This window comes from Trichosurus vulpecula, chromosome 4 (assembly GCF_011100635.1).
Source record: "Trichosurus vulpecula isolate mTriVul1 chromosome 4, mTriVul1.pri, whole genome shotgun sequence".
Classification (NCBI taxonomy): Eukaryota; Metazoa; Chordata; class Mammalia; order Diprotodontia; family Phalangeridae; genus Trichosurus; species Trichosurus vulpecula.
In genome coordinates, this window is record NC_050576.1 from 83,987,449 (window position 1) to 84,006,506 (window position 19,058).

Sequence of the window (19,058 nt, forward strand, 5' to 3'; positions counted from 1 at the left end):
CACTTTTGAAAAGGGATAGGGTCAAGGGAGAAAAATTGGATAAAAGGGAATAGGATAGGAAGGAGAAAAATATAGTCTTTCACAACATGAGTATTGCGAAAGGGTTTTGTGTAATGATACACATGTGGCCTATGATGAATTTCTTGCCTTCTTAAGGAGGGTGGGTGGGGAGGGAAGAAGGGAGAGAATTTGGAACTCAAAGTTTTAAAAGCAGATGTTGAAAAAAAAGTTTTTGCATGCAACTAGGAAATAAGATATACAGGCAATGGGGTATAGAAATCTGTCTTGCACTACAATAAAGTAAGGATAAAGGGGATGGGAGGGAGTGGGGTGACAGAAGGGAGGGCTGATTGGGGAATGGGGCAATCAGAATATATGCCATCTTGGGGAGGGGGATGGTAGAAATGGGGAGAAAATTTGTAATTCAAAGTCTTGTCAAAATGAACGCTGAAAACTAAAAATATTAAATAAATTAATAATGATTTGAAAAAAGAAAGAAAAAATAAGTTTTTGCACAAATAATGATACAGCCAAAATCAGAAGGATAACAGGAAAGTGTGGGGGAGAGTGGGGGGATTAAAACAAATTTCTCTGACTAAGGTATCATTTCTCAAATATATAGGTAAGTGAAGCAAATTTATAAAAATAATGGATAGTCCCCAACTGATACATGGTCAAAGGATGTTACTATAATATTTTAATGAGAAGAAATACAGTTATTTATAGTTATATTTTTAAAATGCCCTAAATCACTACTGATTTGAGAAATTCAAATTAAAGCAACTCTGCGATTTCACCTTACACCTAGCAGATTGGCTAATAAGAAGGGAAAGGAAAATGACAAATGTTGGAGATGTGGAGGAAAATGGGATACTAATGTATTGTTGGTAGAATTGTGAACTGGTTCACGTTTCAGAGAACAGTTTGAAAATATTACCAAAGTACTATAAAACTTTGCATACTCTTTGACCCAGAAATACCACTGCGAATTTTGTAACCCAAAGAGATCAAAGAAAAGGGAAAATGACCTATTTGTACAAAAATATTTAAAGCATCCCTTTTTGTGATGAAATATTTGGAAATTAAGAGGATGCCCATTAATTGTTGAATGACTGATCATGTAGTGCTTATACGCTTTTGATAGAATACTATTGTGCTATGAGAAATGATAGGCAAAATAGTTTCAGAACAACCTGAGAAGATTTATATGAATTCTTACAAAGTAAAGGGAACCCAATCAAGAGAACATTGTAAACAGTAATAGCAGGATTTTAAGGACAATCAACTGTGAAAGATTTATCTATTCTGATCAAGAAAATGATGGAAGACAATCCCAAAGAACTCATGATGAAAAATGCTATCTACCTCCAGAGAGAGAACCAATGAATTCTGAATGCAGATTGAAATAGATTCTTTCTTTTCATTCTTTCTTTATTTGTCCTGTTTGCTTTTTGAATGTTATCTTTTGCAACAGGCCCAATATAGAAATGTTTTGCATGACTTCATGTGCATAATCAATATAAATTTCTTGCTTTCTGAATGAATAAAGTTTGGCAGAGAGAAGAAAGAAGTTCAGAACTCATTTTTTAAAAAAAATATGTATTATATTTTTTCTATATAATTTGGAAATATTTAACAAGAATACTAAAATAGATACTTATTTGTCATAATAGATATAATTTATAAAGAGCTTTAAGGTTTACAGAGGAACTCACGAATATTATTTTACTTTATTCTCATAATAAATTTGTGATGTAGATGCCCTCAGTATCCCCGTTTAATGAGGAAAAACTGAAACAGTCAGAGCTTATAAGATTTGCCCAGTTACACAGTTAGTAAGTTAATATGGATCAATTTTAACTCAGACTTTCTGACTCCAGGTGCAGTACTCTATAAATTGTGCCATGTTATTACAAAACAATGATTTGGATATTACAAGTTCTTGTTGTCATGTCTTTACAAATCATTTGTCACATTAAAAATCATTAATCCATCAGTTTTTACCTAAATTATGTTATTTCCAATTTTACAATGACATATGATTTCATTAAAAAATTTTACTGATATCTTTGATATACATTCAAAATGGGCAAAATGTTAAGAATTTAACTAGCCCATCAGAATAATTCAGGAACATTTTTAAAATGCTAGTATAATCTGGTAGAAGAAATTATGAAATTATACACACATATGTACACATATATGTCTTTTTTCGTGTTTCATGTGTATATACATATATGTATGTATATACAAACATACACACACAGATATATGTGCGTGTATTTTTTTTCAGGAAATACCACTTAAGCAAGAACTAAAGACAGTAGATGCACATCTTAAATAATGATAACTCCTAGAAGGTAGGGGATATTTTTATTTTTTTAACTTGTATCCTCTTGGCTTAGCACAATATCTAGCATACTGTAAGTGATTAAAATGTACTTACCGATTGACTGACATATTGGGACCTTGTTAAATTGGCACAAGCAAAAACTAGAAGCTCTATGTTTTTTAGTAGGGAATGTAGAGTCTGTGAAACAAACACGACCAAAGATAATACAATATGGAAAGGTATGGAAGAGCTATCATCTGCCTTAACAGAAGGAACACCCATGAAAATGAAATTTTAATCTACCAAATAATGCCACTATTTTAATCTGAGACAGTTAGCTGTGCAAGGGATAGAGAACCAGACCTGTAGACAGTAATTCCTGAGTTCCAATCTGGCCTCAGATACTTACTCTTTATGTGACTCTGGCCAAGTAATTTAACCACTGTTTGCCTCAGTTTACTTTATTGTAAAATGAAGATAACACCTTCCTTACAAGTTATTGTGAGGATCAAATGACATAACATTTGGAAAAAAACACTTAGCTCAGTACCTGAAAAATGGTAGGCACTATATAAATACTTATTCCCTTCCCAATGTATACCTTATGGGGGTGTCTAGGTGGTGCAGTAAGTAGAGCACCAGCCCTGGAGTCAGGAGGACCTGAGTTCAAATCCAGCCTCAGATACTTGACATATGTACTAGCTGTATGCCCTTGGGCAAGTCACTTAACCGCCCAATTGCCCTGCCAAAAAAACAAAACAAACAAACCAATGTATACCTTACCAAACTGGAAATTCATTGAGAGCAGAGGATATCTTGTTTGTTTTACTTCCTCTTTCTACCCTTCAATCAAGCACATGCTTTATGCATGTTTGGCCCTTAATGAATATTTGTCATTTAATTCAAAATTGAATTGATTTCAAGGCATTTAAACTGTCATTTTTATAAATGGGCATTGCATTTGGGGAGTTGATAACACTCTCTTTTACCAATTCTTGTTTCCTTTAGTCAGTTGAATTAACCTTTCTAATAAGCTCCTTTTGTGAAAATTCTATTCTTCATTGTATTATCATCTTATTTTCTGACATGTGAGAGTCTAATGAAATTTTCAAGCAAAGAGATTTCTACAATATAAAGTAAGAACTTAAAAATTATACCTTTGCTTTTTTTGAATAGTTGACAAATTCTTCGCATTATTCTTGGTCTTAGTTAATATTTTTCTTTCATTAACTCAACTCAGCTAATCATAAGTAGGCTGTAAAATGACTTCAGATTGCTTTTCCCTTTGGGCCTCAATATGCTTTCTGGTAAATGGAAAAAAAAAGAAAATCAGTTCGTTATTTTCAGAATGTTCCTCTTGAGACTTCTGAACATTTCAATGAGACAATAGGAACATTTGCAAATTTTCTTATGTTTAATATTTCCTTTTAATATTATACCAATCATCTTTCTTTTATGAAGTTTTAGCACAGTTCAGGATTTTGCAACTGGCAGATGGGGGGGAGTTGTTCAGATGTTTCTTTTAAAGAATTTTACAGTGTCTATTGACAAGAATAGCAGACAGATGGCAAAGCAAATTGCTTAAATTTTAATAAAAAAAAGTGTTCATCTACACAGATTCTAGCAGTGACATATAGCTCCCAGACACATAATGTGAAAGTGATTACAACACATTTTTTCCCTGAGAACTTGAATGACTGAGGGCATGCATATTGAAACTTGGAATTTTGCACATTTAGCTCATTTATTTAAATTCAGATTAACTAGTTAGTAACATCTGGCATTACCTGGTGGCTGATTTATGGCCTTATATATGAAGCAGGCTAGTTATTTATGTTTATATTAGTCAATAATCCAGATGAGGAAAAATCTACCTTAGGGATATTGAGATGGAATTGTCCTACAAACATGACGTTTGAGGGACAGGAATCCGGATTCAGCATATAAAACATAGTCAAGTACTTATTAACTTCCTGTTGACTGATATATGTCATTGACAGACTTGACAGAGGGACTTCTTAATTTATTTGTGTTACATGGACACATTTGCCAGACTGGCGAAGCATATAGACCTCTTAAAGCTTTTAAGTGCAGAACATAGAATGCATTACCTGTACAAATATATATATATATGTGTGTGTGTGTATATGTATATATTATATATATTATATGTATATATTATGTATAATATATATACATATAATATATAATATATATACATATACACACATATATAATGCATGTATATGTATACACATGTATATGTACATATATGCATGTATATATACATATATACATGAATTAAAAGATATATATTTGCATAAGATAGACAAAATGTTTAACCTTTTACTTAGGAAAACCATAAAGAAGTGACCAAATGTGCTAAGCATAACTATCCACCAAGTGTTGAAGAGGTATTTAGTAAGTATTTAAGTATTAGGCTTCTAGAATGAGCAACTTAATTTAACATTTGTAAATATGTATCCAACTAATGTTTTAGGAAGTAGTGTGTTGCTTTTACTCTGATTCCTAAAGGAAAATAGAAAAAGTCAAAGGTCAAACAGCCTCAAAATTTGGTATATTTAAAAATACCTTCATGCCAATTTTAAAAATGGAAAAGAAAAAGAAATTGTATTTCTTAAATGCCCTTGAAATCTTACTCATTGCTCAAAGGGTGTTTCAAATGCAGCTTCCACTTTGTAACCTTTCCTGATTCTCTTACCTAGAAAAGAACACCTTCTCCTTGGAATTCTCATACTACTTTGATTTTCAATCTTATACAAGACTACATAGTATTTCCTAATATAAGTAAATATAAGTATTTGAATATGGAAATTATCCCTTAATAGAATATAGTCACCTTGAGTGAAAGAACCATATCCTGTTTATCTTTTCATCTTCCCTTCTACCTATGTTCAGTGCCATGCACAAAGGAGTTCAATATATATATTTGAGGAAGCGAATTGAACTGAAATTTAGCTGAGATAGTGTCCTAAATATAGTTCATTTAAAAGAAAGTTATCTCCCTATTAATAAGGCAAAAATGAAAATTAAAAAAGTCAAATATTAAAAGCATAAATCAAGGATTTTTCTTTGCCACAATTCTCTTTTAGCAGCTTCTCTGCAGGATTAGTACTCTCAGTGCTCAGTAGTTAATATCTCCTTCGTAAACTAACACCTGTGATAAATCTTACACATATAATCTTAAAAGGTTTGAAAACATCAGTCTTATTATCATCTATAGTATTTAAATGAAATTCTCATGATTACTTGTGGGACTTAGAGTCACATTTCTGGAGGACAAATTCTAATTCCAGTATGTTGCAAAAGGAACAGCAATAGATACGGCATGTGATCATTTTAATAGAAAGAGTTGAGAATAGTTATTCAAACCCAATAAATATGAAATAATGAGGACTTTGATGAAATACTTTGTATCACAAAAATAAAATTGCAATTGGAAAAAAGAGACCAATGAAAGTATCTATATAAATTACGAAATAATGAAGACATTGTGGCATTTCCTATGAAAATGGGATGATCAGCCTAAAGGCTGATTCACTGCATAAAGCATAAGGCTAGGTAGACTAAACTGCATAAGAATACAGACTATGTATCATTTAAATATTAAATTGAAAATCTTATTAGCAACCATTTCTCTTTAAACCGCTAGAACCTTAATGTTAACATTCACAAAGTGGGTATGGCTCCATACCAATAAATCTGTCATATTCATAATCATTGAAAGGAATACCATCCTGCAACTGTTCAAATTCATTAAAGAACAAATGAATAAATTTTCTTTAAAAAGCTAAGACAATACATTAAGCAATTATGCCAATCAGTAACGGCAAAAAGTTTCAAATTATCCAGATTATAGATGCTTATTCAAAAAGTATTTTTATCTTTTCCCTTCTTTTCAGCATTTTTACAGTTAACCAAGTATCAAGATCATTCACCCACTGTGTTATACCTATATCAAGTGAAGGAATAATTACGAAATATGCCTTTGTATTTTTATGGTTCAGGATTCAAGATCCCTCCAACCATCATGGGTAGGTTGTGAGGACTGAGTATAGGCAACACATTTCCCCACAAGTCTCTCCCCACTCTAATCCATCATTCTTTCAATTGACAAAATTATTTTCCTAAAGCCCAAGTCAGCACTCCATAAACTCCACTAATGCATTTTCTCAAGAATCAAATATAAAATCCTGTGTATGGTATTCAAAGCCTTTCATAACCTGCCCCCACCCCTACTCATATACTCTTCTAGTCTTTTTACATTTTACTCCCTCTTCCATGTGTTCTGTTACCAGTGACACTGGCCTCCTTGCATTTCCTCCAATAAGACACTCCATCTCCAGCCTCCAACTTTGTTGTTGGCTTTTCCTCATGCTTGGAATGTTCTTCTTCATTTTCAGCTCCTGGCTTCCCTGTCATCCTTCAAGTCCCAGCTACAGTTGTACCTTCTACAAGAGGACTTTCCTTTCTATTTTAGTGGCTTACCTCTATTAATTATCTCCATTCTATCTTGTCTATATCTTATCTGTACATAATTGTTTGCATATTGTCTCCCTCATTACACTATAAGTTATGCAAGAGCAATGGCTGTTTAGTTTTGTCTTCTTTGTATCCTCAACTCTTGGCAGACATCCTGGCAAATGGTAGGTGCTTAATAATTGTTTATTGACTGACTCACTTCAATCTACAATCTATTATGATTCTTTTTTATTTTTATATTTACAAATTTTCTTTCCTTTCAAAGAAATTTAATTTTAGAGATACAAGTTGTTTTTTGAGTTGGCTTATGTTTTGACATGGCTATGCTACAGCCATGGTAACAATGTGGCATTAATCATGTCCCTGACAATATCATAATTATAATAGCTAACACAAACACATATCACTTTAAGGTTTACAAAATGTATTATCTCATTTGATCTACCTTATTATTTCCTGATATCATATTATCTCTAAGCTGTCGAAAACAGTAGGGAATGGAAAGACTATAACCATTCCCTTTTTTCCCATTCTGTACTAGCTAGAGCAATATTGGATCCCAACAAACCATATTGTCTGGACTGAGTAGGTGGCTCTTACTTAATAGCAAAAAAAAACTTTGACTCCAAACTAACATCACTTATAAGTTGGAAAAGACCAATTGGCTCTTTGAGCTTGGAATGCAGATAATATCAAATTACCTTCATTTATTGCACAAACACAAGGGACTTAAATCCTAGTAAGTAGGAGCCTGACTAGAAATGAAAGCTATTTAGACAAAATGTTGTAGAAAGGACTTAAGGGATAGTCTTCTGAGATCTCTGGTTTCTTTCCTAGTTCTTCTCTCATGTGGGCAAAGAAACAAAAGGCTGTGATTGGCCTATCTCTGCAAGATAGACAGGAACTTTTAACTCTGCTTTCTCTGACAGCATTAGTAGGTAAAAGCCCTTTTATTGCTTTACAGTGAGCAAATCTATAACCATCAGTCCCTCTTCCCTCTTATGCAGAGGAATCCTCTTTACTAGTATTTGGGAGCTCTGTGTACCCTAGGCTGAGCAGGATCTAGAAGAGGTTATCAATTCTCATCTTCGCTTGAGAAATTTGTATGTTTTGAGGTAGATGATTCTACTCACGCACAGTGACAAATTTTACAATATTTTGTTTGTTTGATTTTGCTAATATGAGTCAAAATTGGCCTCTTTGCAAGTTCAATCTATTGCTTCTGGTTCTGCCTCATTGGACTAAAGAAAACAAGTATAATCCCATGTCTATATGATATGACAATCCTTTAGATACAGTTATTGTGTGCACCTGTTTGTATATGTGTATTTTCTAAATCCTCTTCCCCGCCCCACCCCCCCCCTCTCTCTCTCTCTCTCTCACACACACACACACACACACACGTCCTGGGATAATTGAAAAATCTACCCTATGGACATTGATTGTTTTTGTTTTCCTCAGGGAAAAAAAATCTATACAATAATCCACTAATGTATGAGGCTACTTCTCCCCTAACTCATCTGCTTTAGGATGTTCCTCTTTTTGTAGTCTCCACTCTTCTGCTGTGGACCCGTTCTCCACTGATTACTTTGCTCTGGTCATTTACTTCTGGACTACTGAAGGATTTTCATGATCTTTAAGCAAACTACACAAAATTGGGATCTGCAGAGATTTTTTTAATGATGTTACCTTGGCTAGGATTTGATGATGTGTGTCAACAACTTTAGAATAATTGGAAACCCTAAACTTGAGATCTGCAGAGATGTTTTGTTTTGTTTCTTTCTTGGTTTTGTTTTTTACCCAGGTTGGCTCCATTGCATGGCCTTTGAGGTTTTTACTTCTCATGAAATACATGGATTTTCTATCAGAATTTACCATTGTCTCCTATTCTTTTTTTTCTTCTAAAAATGGCTACGTTCATGTAATTCCCCATGACTTTTTTTCAGACCCATTTATTCTTCATAGTTCTATTAAAGTATCACAGTCTCTATGAACTAATTTCTGATCTGATCCCTAGGTGAAAGTCATTTCTTCCTCAATATTTTTCACTATATTTACATGGATGTCTCATTCTCCCATTCTCCCTTGTACCCCAGCTTTTGTTTGTGTGTTTCTTTAAATGTTTGTCCATTTGGTTATATCTTCTTTGATGGCAGAGTCTACAACATACCTTACTTTGTATGCTTAGTGAAGAATTGCATGCTGTAACATGTAGGAGTTTAATGTTCCTTTATCTGAATTGAATAAGCATGACAACAAAGAACTGGGTTGTTTTATTTCCATAAAAATAAGACCATTCATTAAAAAATAACAATAAGCAAGGCATCCTTTTTAAATATTTATCTGCAGGGCAGGGGAGATTCTCCTCTGCTGGGGCTGAGGCAGAGGTTGGCATCACTGCCCACACCAGCGATGTAGCTCCTGGGAAGGCGGCAGTCAGAGACCTCGGCTGCTGCCGCAGCCACTGCCTCTGGAGCTTGGCCTGGTTTACCATCAAAGGGAGATTTCTGCCCCCTAGGACTGGGAATCTTCAACTTTCAAATGTACTGAAGCTGCTGGTTGTGTGGGGTAACAACCAGATGTCTTCCTGCAAAGGATCTGTGGTGGGGCAGGGCAATAGGGCACTGGCCAGTAACTGAGAAGCAGACACAATGGAGATCACTAAGCTAGGACCACTACTAATAGAGAAGGGTAAACTAATGACTCCCAGTTCCACGAAAGTTGAAGAGAAAACATGTCTAGTACCCCAAGAAGAATAAGAGCAGTTGTGGGTACTGACATTACCCCTACAAGCCCCCTATGCCATGGAGAAGATGGAGGAGTTTGTATATAAGGTATGGGAAAGATGCTGGCAGGTTATCCCATACAATGAACTCCCTGACTGGCTGAAGGACAATGACTACCTTCTACATGGTCACAGACCACCCATGCCTTCCTTCCATGCCTGTTTTAAGAGCATCTTCCATATCGACACTGAGTCTGGTAATATTTGGCCCATCTGCTTGGTTTTGAGGTGTTTCTCTTTTTGGGAATCTTGACCATCCTCAGATTAAATATGTACTTCATGGCCCCTCTACAGGAGAAAGTAGTCTTTGGGATATTTTTTATTTTCTGGGTGTTGTGCTCTGCTTCAGCTTCTACTAGCTCTTTCACACCATCTATTGTCATTCAGAAAATGTCTCTCAGACATTTTCCAAATTGGACTATTTAGGGATTGCTCTACTGATCATGGAAAGCTTTGTCCCCTGGCTCTTTACTCATTCTACTGCTCTCCACAGCCACAGCCTATCTACTTCTCCATTGTCTGTGTCCTGCCATCATTGTGGCCCAGGGGGACTGTTTTGCTACACCCAAACACTGGCAAACAAGAGCAGGAGTGTTCCTGGGACTTGGTTTGAGTGGGGTTGTGCCCACCATGCACTTCACTATTGCAGAAAGCTTTGTCAAGGCCACAACAGTAGGCAGATGGGTTGGTTCTTGCTCATGGCTATGATATTGTAGTAGCACTTAGATTTGAAGATCTTTCCCACTCATTAATAGACCATGTGACCTGCTTATGTCACAGGAAGCCTATGTCATATGTGGTAGAAGGAGCTTCCTGAGAGGAAAAGGAAGTTATGTTACAGGAAATTCTGAGAGAGAGAAAGATGTTATGGCTACAAATGGCTGCTAATGGCCGCCGTCATAATTGTTACAAATGAACAGGCTGACTTAGCTGTACTGAGAGTTTGTTTTGGGAAGACCCCAGTGGGGGCTCAGAGAGGTTTTGGGATGGCCATGCTCCAGGTTGTTATCAGGGTGTATTGAATGTTTTGGGTTCCTTGCTGTTATGATGAAGTGGATTGACTGGATAAATGGCTTGTGGAATATGGTTCTCTGGTGTCCTAATAAATGATTTATTTCTTCTATCTTATATGTGGATATTCTCATATACTTTGTGATACAGAACTACATGGGCATTTTGACAATTATCATCTACATCATTATTATTGCCTTACTGTTATAGATGTATATCACTGGAGCTGTGCTATATTCTGGCCAAATCCATGAGCACTTCTTTACTGGAAAATTTGATATATGTTTCCAGTCACATCAGCTTTTCCATGTCCTGGTGGTCGAAGCAACAGTCTTTGTCCTCTTTTATGATGTCTCCAACCTTCAGGAATTCTGTTACGGCCTTAAAGGTGGCTGCACTGATGACTCCCTTCTCTGAGTCCATCCACTACTGGGATAAAGGAGGAGCTTCCCAAGTGCTTTTTAAAAATTTGGTGAAACGAAAGGAAAACTTGAGTTGTCTGTTTCTGGGAGAAACCTCTTAGTAAATTCCATAGTGACTGAGCCTCAGCCCACTCTTATACCCAATGTTCTGTCAACTCTCAATTTCCATATCTAGGACTGGAGGGAATGGCCTGCCTAAGTCAATCCTCTCTCTCCTCAGAACAGCAACCAGTCACCTCACACAGACAGTGTTTTGAAGCTCATGTTGAAATTCCCTTCCACCCTCCTTTCTCCAATCATTTTGGAAATAACTAAAGAACTGGGTCTCTTCAGAAATTCTGTTTCTGGAAAAAAAAAAAATGTTTCCCCATTCCTACTTCTTTGACCTGGCTTAGAGCTGTCCACTCTTTTCATAGCACACTTTTGACAACAACCATAACTTGGTGCCAACTTTCCAGGGCCTGGATCTGCACATAAAGCAGTAGGAACAAAGCCACCAATTTTTACCAAGCTGCCTAGTCATGGAAGTGCATCCAGCCTTTATCTAACTTGTTTTAATTCCAACCACCACCACTTTATCCCCCCAGCAGAGTAATGTACATTTAAAGTGAAAGAAAATATTTAATATTTTATACTAAGCTTTAAAAGGGAGCCCTGTTATCATTGCTATGTATCTCAGAGCAAAGACTATGATCATATAAAGAGGCCACACAGTATTTTAGGAGGAGTTTAGGGCCACTAAAATCTTATTGCCTGGGATTGCCTACTAAAGAGGTCATTCCATGAAAATAAATAAATAGATAGATAGATAGATAGATAGATAAAATAATTATCTCTCCAACCACATGTAGATATGTGTATATCAATGTGAATTTTAAAAGATGTATATAACACATATAATTAAATATACCTTTTCCATTTAAAACTTTCCAAATTAGGATTTACTCATAAAGAGAATATGACAGCAGCTGAGTTCTTTTGAACTTGACTAGAAAAAAATATGGCTAGTCAGCAATATTGCTTGTACTAGGAAGACATGTATGAAGCTGCATTTGTAGCAGTTTAAATGAGTTGCCCTGTGTTCTGGACTGTGTTTATACCCTGTATAAGAACAAACGTATCCCATATATGTGTTTATTTATCTCTGCATTTCATTTTATTTTTATTTATTTATTTATTTTTGTTCAGTATCTGTTTCGTTATTTTGGTCTGAGTCTGTGATTTCATTGAATTTCCCAGTAGGGAAAATCTCTCCACAAATACACATCAAACACTATTGTATAACTTAGAGTCCCAGTAAGTTATATGGTTGTATCAGAGACTAGATTTGAACCCATGCATTTGTGAAATAGAAATAAATCTTTGTCCCTTATGCCATGTTTCCTTTCTAGCACTCTATACTATACTTCTTTTTGCCATTGATATTTTAAAAAATGTCAGGGATGAGTAAAATAATCTTTTTCAGGATTCTTAGATATGAACTTAACTGTAACACAATTTTCTTATTGGATAGGAAGGTGCGAAACCAATTAAATCAGAGAACTTTGGTTTTTAAGATTTTGATTTCTCCTTTCATTAAATTTGGTAATGAGAGACTGGGACAGTAATCAGTGACTCACAGCAGTAATTTAATGAGACATAAGTTTTCAAGTTGGAAAATGAACAAAAGACTATTATTTTAAAATATTTTAGTAATATTGTAAATCCATTCCATAAATGTGATGTAGAATTGATGAATTATAATTAGTGTAGTAATATCAGGATTTGCAGGGAGCCAGGAATTCCATTTAATCATGCCATATTAGAACAGATTACTAGAAGGTAATAAAATTATGAGTTACATAACACTACTTATTTCAAAATAATCCAACAAAGGGAAGATATCATGCACCAGTATTAATCTTCATTCATTTTAAACTTAAACTTAATTCTAAAGTAGATTTACACTTCTATATATATACCAGTCTACATTAATGTATATGGTTAAAATGAGACTATATAAGGCTTACATAGACATAGACTTCACGTGAAAAAATGCTCCATTAAATCTCATGCAAACTTTTTTAGCACAGGCTTAGGAAGGGGAGGAGGAATTGCACTTGATTGAGTAACCTGTCAAAATAAGATGGAAGCCCTCATAACATGATATTACCTGTGAATAACTTGATAATTTTTAATATTAATAAATGTTTTAATCCCACAGTTATGAGCACATAAATGGGAACATGTTTTCTTAAATTTTCTGAGATTTGTGGCATATGCTATTATCTTCTGAAGGAAAAAAAATTTCAACAGAGACATCTTGATAATTCTCCTGCATGCAAATTTATAAACTGTTATAAACAGAACAGAGAGACTTCCATTTCTTTTAAAGTGTAGCAAGTGCTCTAGCTCTCCTAAATCTCACTTATATTGACAGGCTGGGTCTCCAGAATAAGGTTGTTACATTTGTCAGTCTTTGAAGGGGAAACCCAGACTAACTTCTAAGACTAACCCAGGATCTAGGGTTGTGGAATTCTAGTACTATTACTCAAGTTTAACAAGTGTGTTTTGCCACATGCTTATCAGTTAATACCAGTTAGCCAAACTTAACTTTTAATTAGAATTATTAATTAGATTTTTAGTATGAATACTTGGTATAAAACATGCCCTTACCCCCTCTACCAAAGTCCAAAGTCTATAAGATGTTCTCCCTACAGTACGTACAGAGACTAAGGGAAATTAAAGAATTAGAAATGATAAGCTGTGTCTTGAATTTTAGTTATCGATAAAGAAGTAAGAATCTTTAACATGGTATTTGGAACTTTTTTTGCATGATGTAAAAGAAAATTGATAACCTTAAGTCAAAATATTTCTGATTCTAATCCAATAAATTAAACACATACACACATGCATACACATTTATATAATATCTATGAAATGTCAGACATTGCTTTAACTGTGTGGATTATAATTAATTAAGATAGTTCCTGGCCTTCAATAAATTTGCAATGTAAATTTTGCAATGTAAATATTGCAATGCAATATAGGAGGAAGGAGGAATGGTGGGGAATCATAGGACAATATCCTATCTTGTTCCATAGAAGTGAAAACATGCAGGGTAACAAACATAAGGTGGAGTGAATATAAAAATTAATTAATGTGAATTATAGTTCTTCAATGAATTTCATAGAATTATGAATTCTAGATAGGAAGGATATAGTAGACTGATTATTGAAATAGGAACATCTGAAAATGCTTTGATATTGAGGAATTCAATAAATGCTTTTAGCTTTAGGTAAACATATATAAAGTATTGGATTGAGGCAGATAAAAAAGAACTTTTTACTAATCAAAGATAATAATAATAATAAAACCAATAATAGTGATAGCGATTGTATGATAACTTAATGTTTGCAATGTGCTTAACAAATATTCTTTTCTGATTCTCAGAACAACATTGAGAGGTAGGCATTATTAGTATTCTCATTTTAGAGTTGAGGAAACTGAGACAGGAAAGATTAAGTGAATTGCCTAGGTTCACAGTTGGTAAGTACCTGATGTCAAATTGGAACTTAGAACTTTCTGGCACCAAATCTAATACTCTATGTACTACACCACCTAGCTATCTACAGGAGCTGACTACAAAAGTTTTGAAAAGAAGCGGGGGCAGGGGGCAGGGTTCATTAAATCATGGAAGTTCTCTGAAAGACTTTCTGTCTTTGTCTCCAGGCTTAGTTATCATTATTAATTGCTATTGCTGTTGTTAATAGTGGTAACGATGAGTAATAATAAAGAATGAAGCAGGAAAAATCCTAAAAATTAAAATTGTCCAAAAATGAAGTCCACTGCCTTGCAGAAGGGGAAAGGGTAGATGGGAAGGGTCATTATACTCTCATTTTCCGAGAATTTTAAATTAATCCTGAATGAATTGTGTTAAGGACACGGTTGACAAGTTTCCTGATTTGAGTAAGAATTGAATGAGTTTATTTCTACAGTAATTTCCAAAAGGTAGATTATATATTATCATGACTGAAATTCCATTCTGTTCTAAAATTGTATATGCCTGTATCTCTGTGTGTGTGTGTGTCTGTGTGTGTGTTATTTTCAACTCTCCAGAATATGGCATGACAAATAAGTTTATTTCATTAGCGTGGCTTTCCAAATGTTACCTGAATTAATGTCTAAGTAAGTTCTATATTACGTTTCTCTTTAGTTCCCAATGAAATAAAAGACCTAGCAAAGAATTTCTAGTGAAAAAATATTCAAATATGAGTTTTCATTGTTAATATGTAAGAATTTTAAAAGGATGTGATTGGGTCAATAATAACTGCAAATTATAACTCATTTTTTTAGTGCTTAGAATTTTCTATTTGAATAAATGAAGCTAATAACAATATTTTGTGCCAAACATACACAAAACCCACCAAAATATAAACATATACATCTTTTTTTAGTTCTTAAGAAGATGTTTGGTGAATAGTATCATCCAAAATAAGACCTATTATTTTTACCCATTTTTTTTACATAGGATTAGAAGGTGTTTTTTAAACAGTTTTTTTTTGTTTTTCATCAATTTAAATTTTGTTTTGTTTTTCATTTCAGAGTTGGTATTTTATAGGTCCAACTTGAATTCAAAGGGAACATTAGACCAATGCTCTAAATTTAGCCTCTTCCACATATAATAAACTTCAGCTATATTTACCCAATGAACTCTGTGCTAATTATTAATAACCTACTTGCTTTTCACATTAGTACTGGTCTGGAAGAAATTCTTATTAACAGTTACAAATCCCCCATGTGTTCATGTAAAAGAGGATCCATTTTAGACTGTCTTCTTAATCCCCTAGAGAAGAGCTATTTGTGTAAACACCAATTTTGGAGATTGGAGGACAATATGTTCCAGGAGCCAAACATGTCTCTGCTAGGGAACTCACATACTGGATGTGAAATCACATCAGACTTAGTGTTCAGGTACTTTTTTCCCTAGGGAAATCAATCATACTATTGTAGTGAGCCTCATTGGACAGCCATCCCTGGGGAAATCAGTTTTAATTTTCTAAGCAGTCAGTGACAGAATTTCTTGGCTTATAATGTTGGTCATTCTAACCACAATTCTGCATTTGTGCTTTGAGAATTCAAAGTAGAATTATCCAACACAGTTTATTCTTATTGAATTTTCTGTATGTGGAATTCTATGTATATTTCAATACCATTGAAGTCATAATATTATCTCTTATACAGTAATTCTTGATGAAAATTTTATATCATTTTAATAGGATATTTTCTTTCAAATGATTTTTATAAAAATTATATGCTCTCAGTTACCAAGGTTTTCTTGGAAGAAAGTGAGGGGAAGGAACCTTCTTAAATAGTACAGTGTCATAGCATAATGTTAAGACATAATAAATGTCTCTGACTTGTCAATTTGAGATGTTATATTAGATATTTAGAAAAACAACAACAGCAAGGATATAGATTATAAAATAATTGTGCAATTGTGGGTAGCTACCTGGCACATTAGATAGAGAACCAGGCCTGGAGTCAGAAGGATCTGAGTTCAAATGCAGCCTCACACACTGACTAGCTGTGTGACCCTGGGCGAGTTATTTAATCTCTTTGCACCTGTTCCTCATTTGTACAATAAGTTGCAGAAGGAAATGGCAAACCACTCCTATGTATTTTCCAAGAAAACTGCAAATGGGGTCACAGAAACTCAAACATGTCTGAAATGATTCTACAACAATCCATTATTATTTACACATAACATATACAATTTTAATATAGAAATCATATTTCAGTTTCACTTATATCTGAAATTCTCAACTGAAATGAGGAATTAGAAATTCTAAAATGAGGAACATACACACAAATACATGTACACACACACACATATATATGTATATATATATACATGTATACATATAAATAGATGTGTACACACATAAATATATACATGTGAATATGTACACCTGTGGGTATGTATCCATATGCATGTGTATGTACAGTGTGTGTGTGTGTGTGTGTGTGTGTGTGTGTGTGTAGCTTGGGAGGTTATCATTCATGTCATAAGAAAGAAACCAAAATATAAAATCATGTTTTTTTCAAATGTAGTGGGGGAAGGCTTAAAAGTGAGAAAATGTAGATTTTTGTCATTTGACAAAGCAATTTAATTACAATTAAAAGAAACAAGTATTTTTATATTTTTAAGAATAATTTGCTAATTAGCATTTCTTATGCCCATGTATGACCTTACATGTAAGCAGGTGAATTACATATTGCATATGAAGTGTCACTTGTATAATATCAGTCAGACCTTCTTACCCTAAACGATGTTCAGTGACTCCATAGTATATTGCTTAATTTCTACTTTTAGAGATTAAGTTCCTTGAGAAAAGGTATTGCCTTTTCAAACATTAGCAGCTTTAAAAGCCAAATATGGATCAAAAGCTTAAGCTACTAACATGTATTAACACCTACATGTGAGTTAATTTATTCTCTGCTTTTCTCCTGAAAACTTTCTGAGTTTAGGGTGTAAGGTATAAAAAAATTGGAAAGGGAGTCTTGCTTTGAAAGTGAGAAGCATTTCGGGAATGGGAGTTGCATGGAGCATTTTTCAGACACAGAAGGAAAGGTGGAAAGGGGCTCCTAATTTGAATTTTTGTGGGATTAGGTCTACCTATTTCTTTCATTTGGCTTTGCACTTACAGACAATATAAAGAGAAAACAGGAAAGAATAGGATGTCGCATCAAAGGTAGATTATTGAGAAAAGCAACTCCTGAGAATCAATGGTTAGGGGAAAATGTGGTATATTTATGAAACATAAAATATGAACACAATGTAAATTTTAAGTATTTCTTAGTGTATTTAAATGAGGTTATATAAGTTTATTGGAGATCACCAAATGTATGCTATTCATTACTCAATGGAAAAAGCCAATAGTTTGGGCACATTCTTCTCTAGAAACTTTTTGGGAATTAACTCCCTTAAAAATTCAATAAGAATATACCTCACTAAGTTCTCTCAAACTTATGCCACTCTAAAACCTTGATCATTTTCTGTTGAAAATAGATTGTTTTCTATTTCTACAAATGGATTAACCAGAGTAGTCTATTTTCCAATTGTGCTGAAAACTAAATTCAGCAATTTTTCATTTAACCCATATTTTTCTAAAGTATAATGGAATGATAAAATGCTTCGATATAGATCTAATATTTTATTACCATCCCTGTGCCCATAAAGCTTATAGCCCAGGAAGGGGATATAAAGTATATCTATATGTATGAAGTATATCTATATATAACATAAATATAGATATATAGTATATCTACATGTATACGTACGTGTACCTATCTATATCAATATCAATATCTATACACACATATCTATACAAGAGAGAGAGACTACTAAAAATGAAAATCACATTTAATAAATATGTGAGAAGAGTGACAACTGATATATGAGGTCTAAGGAAGGGGAAATCATTGGAAAGTGTCTTGGAAAGACCAAGACACTTTTTTGGTGGGGAGAAGTTGACCTTTTGAATGAGGATTAAAAAGATGGCTAAAATGTGAACTGATGGAAATAAAATGTATTGTTCTCACTTAATAGTTATTTCTAGTCCCAGAAATAACATGAAGGTGGAAAAACAAGACTAGGGGTAAGTAGGTCTAATTCAGTATAATTTTTTTTTCCTGCACAACATTCTTCCTCAAGTATGGTTAAAAGTCAGAAAATGCAAAGACATTAAATATGCATTTGCTACAACAGGATATTGATATAATTGAAATGAAGTCAGTATGATAGAATGTAATGGAAAATAAGGTTGGATTTATGAAATTATGCCAATATTATAGGTGTGATAATGCCAGAATTTGATTTAGACCCTCATCCAACAGTAATAAGCATTTCTACTTTTTTCATTTTTCGTTTTTGACCTTCACTTTTATAAGATTTTGAGTTCTAAAATTTCCCCCCTCCCTCCACTCTCTACTGTGAAGATAGTATGAAATCTAACATAGGTGA

At 33.9% G+C, this 19,058-nt stretch overlaps 1 pseudogene; it reads left to right on the top strand.

Moving 5' to 3' along the window:
- Window positions 1-9,414: 9,414 nt before the first annotated feature.
- LOC118848529 lies at window positions 9,415-11,048 on the top strand (annotated as a pseudogene).
- Window positions 11,049-19,058: the final 8,010 nt, after the last annotated feature.